The 9,238-nt window shown below is 40.5% G+C and overlaps 2 long non-coding RNA genes across 4 annotated transcripts; one reads left to right on the top strand and one right to left on the bottom strand.

The window, feature by feature from the left end:
• Positions 1-254: 254 nt before the first annotated feature.
• Positions 255-2,589, bottom strand: Gm46205. Its single transcript, XR_001779703.2, has 2 exons — positions 2,490-2,589; positions 255-361 (listed from the first exon to the last, which is right to left on the bottom strand). It is a non-coding gene; the product is annotated as a predicted gene, 46205 (long non-coding RNA).
• A 118-nt stretch (positions 2,590-2,707) lies between these two features.
• Gm36771 lies at positions 2,708-4,487 on the top strand. 3 transcript variants are annotated; one of them, XR_380914.1, is made up of 4 exons: positions 2,708-2,744; positions 3,132-3,269; positions 3,431-3,521; positions 4,112-4,487. It is a non-coding gene; the product is annotated as a predicted gene, 36771 (long non-coding RNA). The 3 variants fall into 3 exon arrangements; XR_380913.1 differs by having other exon boundaries at positions 3,349-3,521; XR_380912.1 differs by having other exon boundaries at positions 3,132-3,521.
• The last annotated feature ends 4,751 nt before the right edge of the window (positions 4,488-9,238 follow it).

The following is a 9,238-nucleotide window of genomic DNA, read 5'->3' as shown; positions in this document are numbered from 1 at the left end:
GGTATTTCTTTTCAGGAAAATTTCACCGCCACACACATTCTCTTCCTAATACTTGATAGGTTTTAAACCTTTAAACGTTAGCACACACACACAATTATATACTCTTAAGCCCTTCCACTGATTCTTTAAAAGTGTTGTCCATGGCTCAGCGAAAGCTCACTTGCTCTGAGACGTCTTGGCACTGATATTTCATTTAAATGCATTAGATATGTGCCGGGCTCACGAGTCATCACTATGCTCTGTTGAAATCCTTATTTTATTGACCGCCTCTCCCGTTATATTGCTGAAGGTGAGAGTTTCCGAGCTGTAGCTTGTCTCCTTTTTTAGGTCTGGTATAACGCTCACGCAATGTTCATGAATCCTGAATAAAGAGAAATAGAAAGAAATAAATCATTCTTGGTGCAAAAGATAGTGGAGCATTTCATTTTTATTAGTAATTGAGGGATCAGAAACGGTGGATCAGGTCCATGAATATCGGCAGGCAGGCAGGAAGGAGAGGAGGTGTGAATTCCTGAGAATTTTGTTTTGCTTATTTGTTTGTTTATTTTTCCTTTCCATCACAGCTGGCTACCCTGACAAGAACTAATAAATATTCTATAAACCTCCCCATCCTGGGAAACTTTCACTTACTGAAAACTCTGCTCTACCCTTAAGGTGGACAATCTTTTACAACTTTTACAATTTTCCTCATCCTGCTTTTTTAATTAGCTAATTCAGAGTAGAGTGTGAGGTTCAACATCAGCCAAGGAGGGATAGCTAAGCTCCTCTTACATTAGCAAATAAAGCCAGAGGCCACCTAGCTTTCTAGTCTGATGTGACATTTATGTTCTGGGGCACATATGTTTCTGTGTTTGACAGCATGGGCTATGTAGTAGTATCTACTCTTTTTTGGTTCGATGGTTTTCTCTGTATGATGTCAATCCTGCATATGTGTCTGTACCACGTGTAGGCCTGGTCCCTCAGAGTCTAAAGAGGGTATCAGATCCCCTGAAACTAGAATTACAGTTCATAGTGACCTGCCTTGTCAGTGCTACGAATTGAATCTGGGTCCTATGAAGGGAAATTCGGTGTTCAAGACTGCTCAGTCATATCTCCAACCCTATAATGTTAAAAACAAAAAATTGTGTGGTGGCACATGCCTTTAATTCCAGCACTTGGGAGGCAGAGGCAGGCGGATTTTTGAGTTTGAGGCCAGCCTGGTCTACAGAGTGAGTTCCAGGACAGCCAGGGCTACACAGAGAAACCCTGTCTCAAAAAGCCAAAAACAAAACAAACAAACAAAAATATTAGTAAAATAGCACACTTCTTCTATTTTTCTAGATTGCTTGTATTACAAAACAATTGAAGTTGTTTGGCTTCTATGTGTGCATTTGTATGTTTCATGGGTGAGGTGAAGGGCAAAGTTATTACCATATTTCCATGCTTCTCTCTGAATGGTAGTTTTAATTTAATATTATATCTAAGCATTCTACTCATGTGTTTAGAAATTGCTTGGTTTCTTTTGAAATGTTACTATGAGCATGTGGCAAAGATGCATTTTATGTTAAATTACATCGATGAGGAACAGAATAAATGCAGGTTATATACATTAAATATGTCAAATATGTCAAACTTCCACCTTTTAAAAGCTAATAATCAATTCTGAATATGTACTCAGATAACTTAAGATAACTTAAGCACTTAGAATAAAAATAAACTTATAATAAGTTGCCCATCAGTACTAATATATGTGATAAAATAAATTCAGGTTCTTCTTCTTTGTGAGACTACCTCTTATTAATCAGAAAATGAACACTGTAAATAATATGAATTGGTATTTAAAGTAGCTTACGCGAATTGTACTCTTTTAAGACATCCAGGGATGTTTTGTCAGTTCTGTCAAATATCAAATGGAAAATGTGGAAACGAGTCCTTAAGTAAAAACATAGCTTCCTTCCAACGACATCCCTATGAGTTCAGCTGAACTCCTCGCTGCAGCCTGCGATTAATGGGTGCCATGTAATAAGTCTCAAAGTGGACCGAAAAATGTCCCCAATTGTAAGACTCAACTACACTGGCTACCTTATTTCCAGTGACCTCACTTCAACTGCTGTAAGAAAAACTTCAGACTGATGGAAACCAGTGCACAGAGCCCGTTTCTGCAGCTCTGCTTAGGGAAGATATCATTTACCTAACACAGGTGGAGTCGTTTCACAGACCCCCCTCTCCCTCTCCCTCTCCCCTCTCCCCTCTCCCCTCTCCCCTCTCCCCTCTCCCCTCTCCCCTCTCCCCTCTCCCCTCTCCCCTCTCCCCTCTCCCTCTCCCCTCTCCCCTCTCCCCTCTCCCTCTCCCTCTCCCTCTCCCTCTCCCTCTCCCTGGTTGTAGTTTGCCTGTGAGGTACATGGTTGCCAATGTCCTGAGGGTGGATGATCTCTTGGACTTTGAGTATTAATAGTATGATTTCCTCCAAGCTCTCTGCTTTGTCTTTTCGAAGGGTTCTTCCCACTTACATCGTTTTCACTCTCCCCGGTAGTACCCTGGCTTCTCTTTCTATTTCTCTAGTAATCTTGCTCCACACACTACTTTTCCAGAGCCAATCTGTTTCCCAGAATGGAAAGGATTGCTTACCTCGGGGAGAGGAACTTTACCCCCAGGAGCTGTTCTGGTCAGATAAGCAGACAGCTGCTGATTGGATGGGGCAAGCTTGGCTCGGCTTCCTCTTGGTCTAAGCTGAGTCCAGGAACGCAGCCACACAATGATGATGGGTAAGGGAAATGGAGCTGCAGCCAAAGCTGATAGTAGGAAAGGTTTGGGGCTGGGATAAACATTTCAGGGACTCTAAACTAGAATATATTTTATTTGAATTGATCATTTGTCACAGGTTTCTCTCTTTGGCGGCTCTTCAGCATATTCCTAGCAGTAATTCCAAAGGCCATTAGACAAGTACTGTGTCGCGGACCTGGTTTTGGAAACACCAGTCTCCTTCAGAAAGCCCTTTTTAGTAGCAGCAAGTCTCCTGCCTGCCAGAGTGTCCTAATGCAGTCCTTTCATAAAAATTAGCCTAGCCTTTGCTTTGCTATATTTGCAGCATTTCATAGTCAGTAGGACTTTTCAAAACGACAAGTTAAATAATTGTGGCTGGTTTCCTTTAGGTGTGACCTGAGAATTACAGTGAAAGAACTATTTTCCAGTCTTTACCCAGTGAGGATGCGCCATCTGACCCTGCAGCTGTGTGTGGTTGTGAGCACATCTGCTGCAGGATAACCCTTGCGTGCCACAGCACTGACTGCGTATGTAAAAGCTTAAACCCTGAGACCAATGTCTCCTTCTACTTGCCTTTCACAGATTTTCTGTTTGTTTTAACTCTAGGATAATGTTATTACCCTATATGAGAAAGTAAGGGATTTTCCTAAGAAGGTCTCACGTTGCCATGTGAACTGGAATATTTTAGATACATCCATAGTCCTCATTCAAAAACGAGACGTGAGAGTCATTCGGAGACCTTGTTGAAACACAGATTGCTGACACCATCTTCACTCCAGGTGCTTTGGGATCCAAGAGTTGGGAGCACATTTTCTCGTCCTGTTCCTGTGGGTACCAACCTTTTAAGGTGTCTGGAATTGAGGGAATCGCCCGACAAATGCCCCAGCTGCGCAGTATGCCTGCCCATCCGCTGCGTTGTACAGTTTGCCTCAGCAATGAGCACTCAGCCTCTTTCTGTAACTCTCTGCTCTTGAGCATCATCTAATAACCAGAGGGCGTGCTTCAGCCTGGCTTTGTGAATTATAACCTTACCACACCTTGTATGTATCTCAGGGATGGTGCACAGTGATGTTCCTGCGATCACGCGCTGTGTGCAGCTTTGTGTCTGAGAAAGGTGGTTATGCCCTTTGACGTAGACACGGTTATGTGAATTTGTGAATTTGAGGGCCGCTCACTGAACTGGGTTTACTAGTCTCCGTGTTTCAGTGAATGGAGGCTCGGGTCTGTTCATGGTCAAGTTCAGGTGGTGGTATTCTAAAGATTCCAAGTCTGGCTTGGGACTTAAAGCCTTTGCTGGCTTCCTGGGTACTGTTGTATGAAAGCTACACACACTGATTCAGTTCCTTTTTTTTTTTTTTTTTTCTTTTAGAGAAAATCTCCTTGCATAGTCTTGAGATGGCCTGATAAAGTCACTTTCTTCACACAGAGACTCTGGATGAGAATCTTTGCAGCAGGTGTGATCTATCTGAGGACAGTGGCTTTTGACAGTTTTGAGCTGCATCCTAGCCCCTTGTCATTTGTTAAGATAATTAACTACTAGGTACATGGAACTTGGAGACTATAATGGTCGGGACTTGAAGATGGGTTCCAATTATGTCTTGAAAGATATTTAGAGAATAACCTTGAAGTACTGGAAACAACTAGACTTTATGAAAGAGTCCTAGCAATCTTTGTAATTACGCTTTAAACATCTTTGAAACACACTGATTGTTTGGAGATGTCATAATGAAACCAATTATTATGTGTAATTAATAAATGCAAATAAAATCACTTGAAATTCTCAACTGTATTGTACCTTTAAAGCCCACATTTAATCCCATTATTAAACAGGTAACATTAACATACAGATGGGAAATGGAAGACGGGAAATTGGAAATTCAGTGTTTTAGAAGAAGTTTTCATAACAAAAACAATGTTGAAAAAGTCAGCAGAAATCTAACCAAGTTTCTCTCTGCTCAGTCTTTATACACATAAGCAAATGAAGGTCTCTGGGTTCTTGTGGAAAGTCAGTGTAATAATATTCCCCCAGCTTTCTGGAGGTATAATTGGTGAATGAGAGTTGTACATATTTAAGTTGTAAAACATCATAATTTGATATATGCAAATTCCTCTTGAAATGGTTTCTACAATCCATCTGTTGTTTCATAGTTTCTGTACAGGAGGTTAAAATATTTATGGTCTGCTCTCTTAGCAAGTTTCAAGGATATAGGAAAATAGGACTTATTGCAGTCACTCTGCCCCAGGATTTACCCACCTTGAATGGGTCACATTTTACACTTTCCAAAGATCTTCTGGTTTCCCATCTCTTCTTTTCTCAGACATGATAGTATCTGAAAAGTGAAACCATTTATTTAGGACCGTCTGACTTGTGATTCTCTACACTTAAGTACAGATCTCTCTTCCTTACAAAGACTTTAAAAAACAGCTCTTGAGAAGATTCTTGTAACGAACATTGTGGGGCTTTTAAAAAAGAAGACTATAATGTAAGTAGAAATAAAATCAGTGAGTACCACCAGTGTAAGCATTGTATATATATATATATATATATATATATATATATATGTATATATATATATGTATATATATATATACACACACATATATATACATAAGCATATATACATACCATACACATACACCTATAAGCACATATACACACTGCACACATAAGCATATATATACCCCACACATACACCCAGAAGCATAAATATACACGACATACATACATACATACATACATACAGAAGTGTGTATATATAGACCTATATATACACCCAGGCGCATATATATACACCACACACATACATACATAAGTATATATATGTATATATATAAAACACATACACACATAAGCATATATATATATATACACCACATGCATATACATATAAGCTATACAGACACCACAAATATATACATAAATACATAAGTACATATACTTGCCACATATGGTACATGCTTACACATAAACTTACATATACATATGTACACAAAACATATACTTATAGATACCGTATACATTCATGTACAACTTAGCATTTCTTTACTGTGATGAAACACCATGACTATGAACAACTTGGGGAGGAAAGAGGTCATTTCAGCTTACAACTCTCAGGTCACATTGTGTCAGTGAAGGTTGTCAGGACAGGAACTCAAGGCAGGAACTAAAGGAGAAGCCCTGGAGGAATGATGCTTGTTCCCGTGGCTTGAGCATCCTATAGCACCCATGCCCACCATCCCTGGGCTGATACCACCCACAGTGAGCTGGGCTTCCCCACATCAATCAGGAAAGTACCCTACAGACTTGCCTAGAGGCAGATCCTAGAAAGTCATTTTCTTCATTAAGGTCTCTTCTTTCCAAATGTCCCCAGCTTGTCTCAATCATTATAAAACTGTCCAGGTGTATATATATATATATATATATATATATATATATATATATATATATATATATACACACACACACACACACACACACACACACACACACACACAATGTACATACAACACACACACCCCTTACTTAGGCAGTTTTCTGTTGCATGGACATTTCAGAGTGTACTTACAAAAACCAAGGTGTTACCATTTGACAGAATATCATAGGTCCAGCATTTGTAATATCTTCTGAATGAAACAGTTTGTAGCATATGACAATACACATACACATACATATACATATACACACAGATACACTCACAACTTCACACACTCACATACACTCTCAAAACACACATGTTCTTCAACGAATTGGAAGGAGCAATTTGCAAATTTGTCTGGAATAACAAAAAACCTAGGATAGCAAAAAGTCTTCTCAAGGATAAAAGAACTTCTGGCGGAATCACCATGCCAGACCTAAAGCTTTACTACAGAGCAATTGTGATAAAAACTGCATGGTACTGGTATAGAGACAGACAAGTAGACCAATGGAATAGAATTGAAGATCCAGAAATGAACCCACACACCTATGGTCACTTGATCTTCGACAAGGGAGCTAAAACCATCCAGTGGAAGAAAGACAGCATTTTCAACAATTGGTGCTGGCACAACTGGTTGTTATCGTGTAGAAGAATGCGAATCGATCCATACTTATCTCCTTGTACTAAGGTCAAATCTAAGTGGATCAAGGAACTTCACATAAAACCAGAGACACTGAAACTTATAGAGGAGAAAGTGGGGAAAAGCCTTGAAGATATGGGCACAGGGGAAAAATTCCTGAACAGAACAGCAATGGCTTGTGCTGTAAGATCTAGAATCGACAAATGGGACCTAATGAAACTCCAAAGTTTCTGCAAGGCAAAAGACACCGTCAATAAGACAAAAAGACCACCAACAGATTGGGAAAGGATCTTTACCTATCCTAAATCAGATAGGGGACTAATATCCAACATATATAAAGAACTCAAGAAGGTGGACTTCAGAAAATCAAATAACCCCATTAAAAAATGGGGCTCAGAACTGAACAAAGAATTCTCACCTGAGGAATACCGAATGGCAGAGAAGCACTTGAAAAAATGTTCAACATCCTTAATCATCAGGGAAATGCAAATCAAAACAACCCTGAGATTCCACCTCACACCAGTCAGAATGGCTAAGATCAAAAATTCAGGTGACAGCAGATGCTGGCGAGGATGTGGAGAAAGAGGAACACTCCTCCATTGTTGGTGGGAGTGCAGGCTTGTACAACCACTCTGGAAATCAGTCTGGCGGTTCCTCAGAAAACTGGACATAGTACTACTGGAGGATCCAGCAATACCTCTCCTGGGCATATATCCAGAAGATGCCCCAACAGGTAAGAAGGACACATGCTCCACTATGTTCATAGCAGCCTTATTTATAATAGCCAGAAGCTGGAAAGAACCTAGATGCCCCTCAACAGAGGAATGGATACAGAAAATGTGGTACATCTACACAATGGAGTACTACTCAGCTATTAAAAAGAATGAATTTATGAAATTCCTAGCCAAATGGATGGACCTGGAGGGCATCATCCTGAGTGAGGTAACACATTCACAAAGAAACTCACACAATATGTATTCACTGATAAGTGGATATTAGCCCCAAACCTAGGATACCCAAGATATAAGATATAATTTGCTAAACACATGAAACTCAAGGAGAATGAAGACTGAAGTGTGGACACTATGCCCCTCCTTAGATTTGGGAACAAAACACCCATGGAAGGAGTTACAGAGACGGAGTTTGGAGCTGAGATGAAAGGATGGACCATGTAGAGACTGCCATAGCCAGGGATCCACCCCATAATCAGCATCCAAACGCTGACACCATTGCATACACTAGCAAGATTTTATTGAAAGGACGCAGATGTAGCTGTCTCTTGTGAGACTATGCCGGGGCCCAGCAAACACAGAAGTGGATGCTCACAGTCAGCTAATGGATGGATCATAGGGCTCCCAATGGAGGAGCTAGAGAAAGTAGCCAAGGAGCTAAAGGGATCTGCAACCCTATAGGTGGAACAACATTATGAGCTAACCAGTACCCCGGAGCTCTTGACTCTAGCTGCATATATATCAAAAGATGGCCTAGTCGGCCATCACTGGAAAGAGAGGCCCATTGGACTTGCAAACTTTATATGCCCCAGTACAGGGGAATACCAGGGCCAAAAAGGGGGAGTGGGTGGGCAGGGGAGTGGGGGTGGGTGGATATGGGGGACTTTTGGTATAGCATTGGAAATGTAAATGAGTTAAATACCTAATAAAAAATGGAAAAAAAAACACACATGTTCTCACATACAAACATACTCACATACATGCACACACACATACACACATACTCTCACATATACAAATATACTCACTCACACACACTCATAAACACACATGTTCTCACACACACACATGCACACACAAACTCACACACACACTCTCTCTCTCACACAATATACTCACTCTCACACACAAACTCACACACACATATACACATATACACACTCTCATACATACATACACACACACTCTCTCTCTCTCTCTCACACACACACACACACAATCTTGCATCCCACTAAGTTGTGTAGCATTATGCCCACTTTGTAGATGATAACACCACAGAATGGAGATATCAATCAGTGAGCCTATGGTTTCCCACTAGTGTGTCACTTTGCCTCATTAACTGTGGCCAGTGCAGATTCAATGCTTCAAAGGCCAAGTCCTTGCTCAGAGTGCTGAATGGGAGACCCATTCTGTAATCTTTTACCTCATGTTCCATAACCACACTGCTCACCAATTTTTCTATTGTCTCTACATCCCAAAACATCACTTTCTCAATATATTTTGTGAATGGCTTTAAATCTTGATGTTTTATAAATCTTTCCCCAATGAAGTATCCAAGTCGCTAGCACAGCTAACAGCCTCCTCTGTCAGCTTCTCCATCAGTTTTATGATCTCAGCTTCCCAATTTGTGGTCTTACCAATAGCCTCTTCCAATGGTTCCTTGGTGTTTCCTCCAGTGTTGTATTTTGCTAGGGCTGGAAATTTATTGC

The sequence above is a fragment of the Mus musculus genome, chromosome 10 (genome assembly GCF_000001635.26).
Source record: "Mus musculus strain C57BL/6J chromosome 10, GRCm38.p6 C57BL/6J".
In the NCBI taxonomy this organism is placed as follows: Eukaryota; Metazoa; Chordata; class Mammalia; order Rodentia; family Muridae; genus Mus; species Mus musculus.
This window is presented reverse-complemented; position numbering and strand designations above follow the sequence as displayed.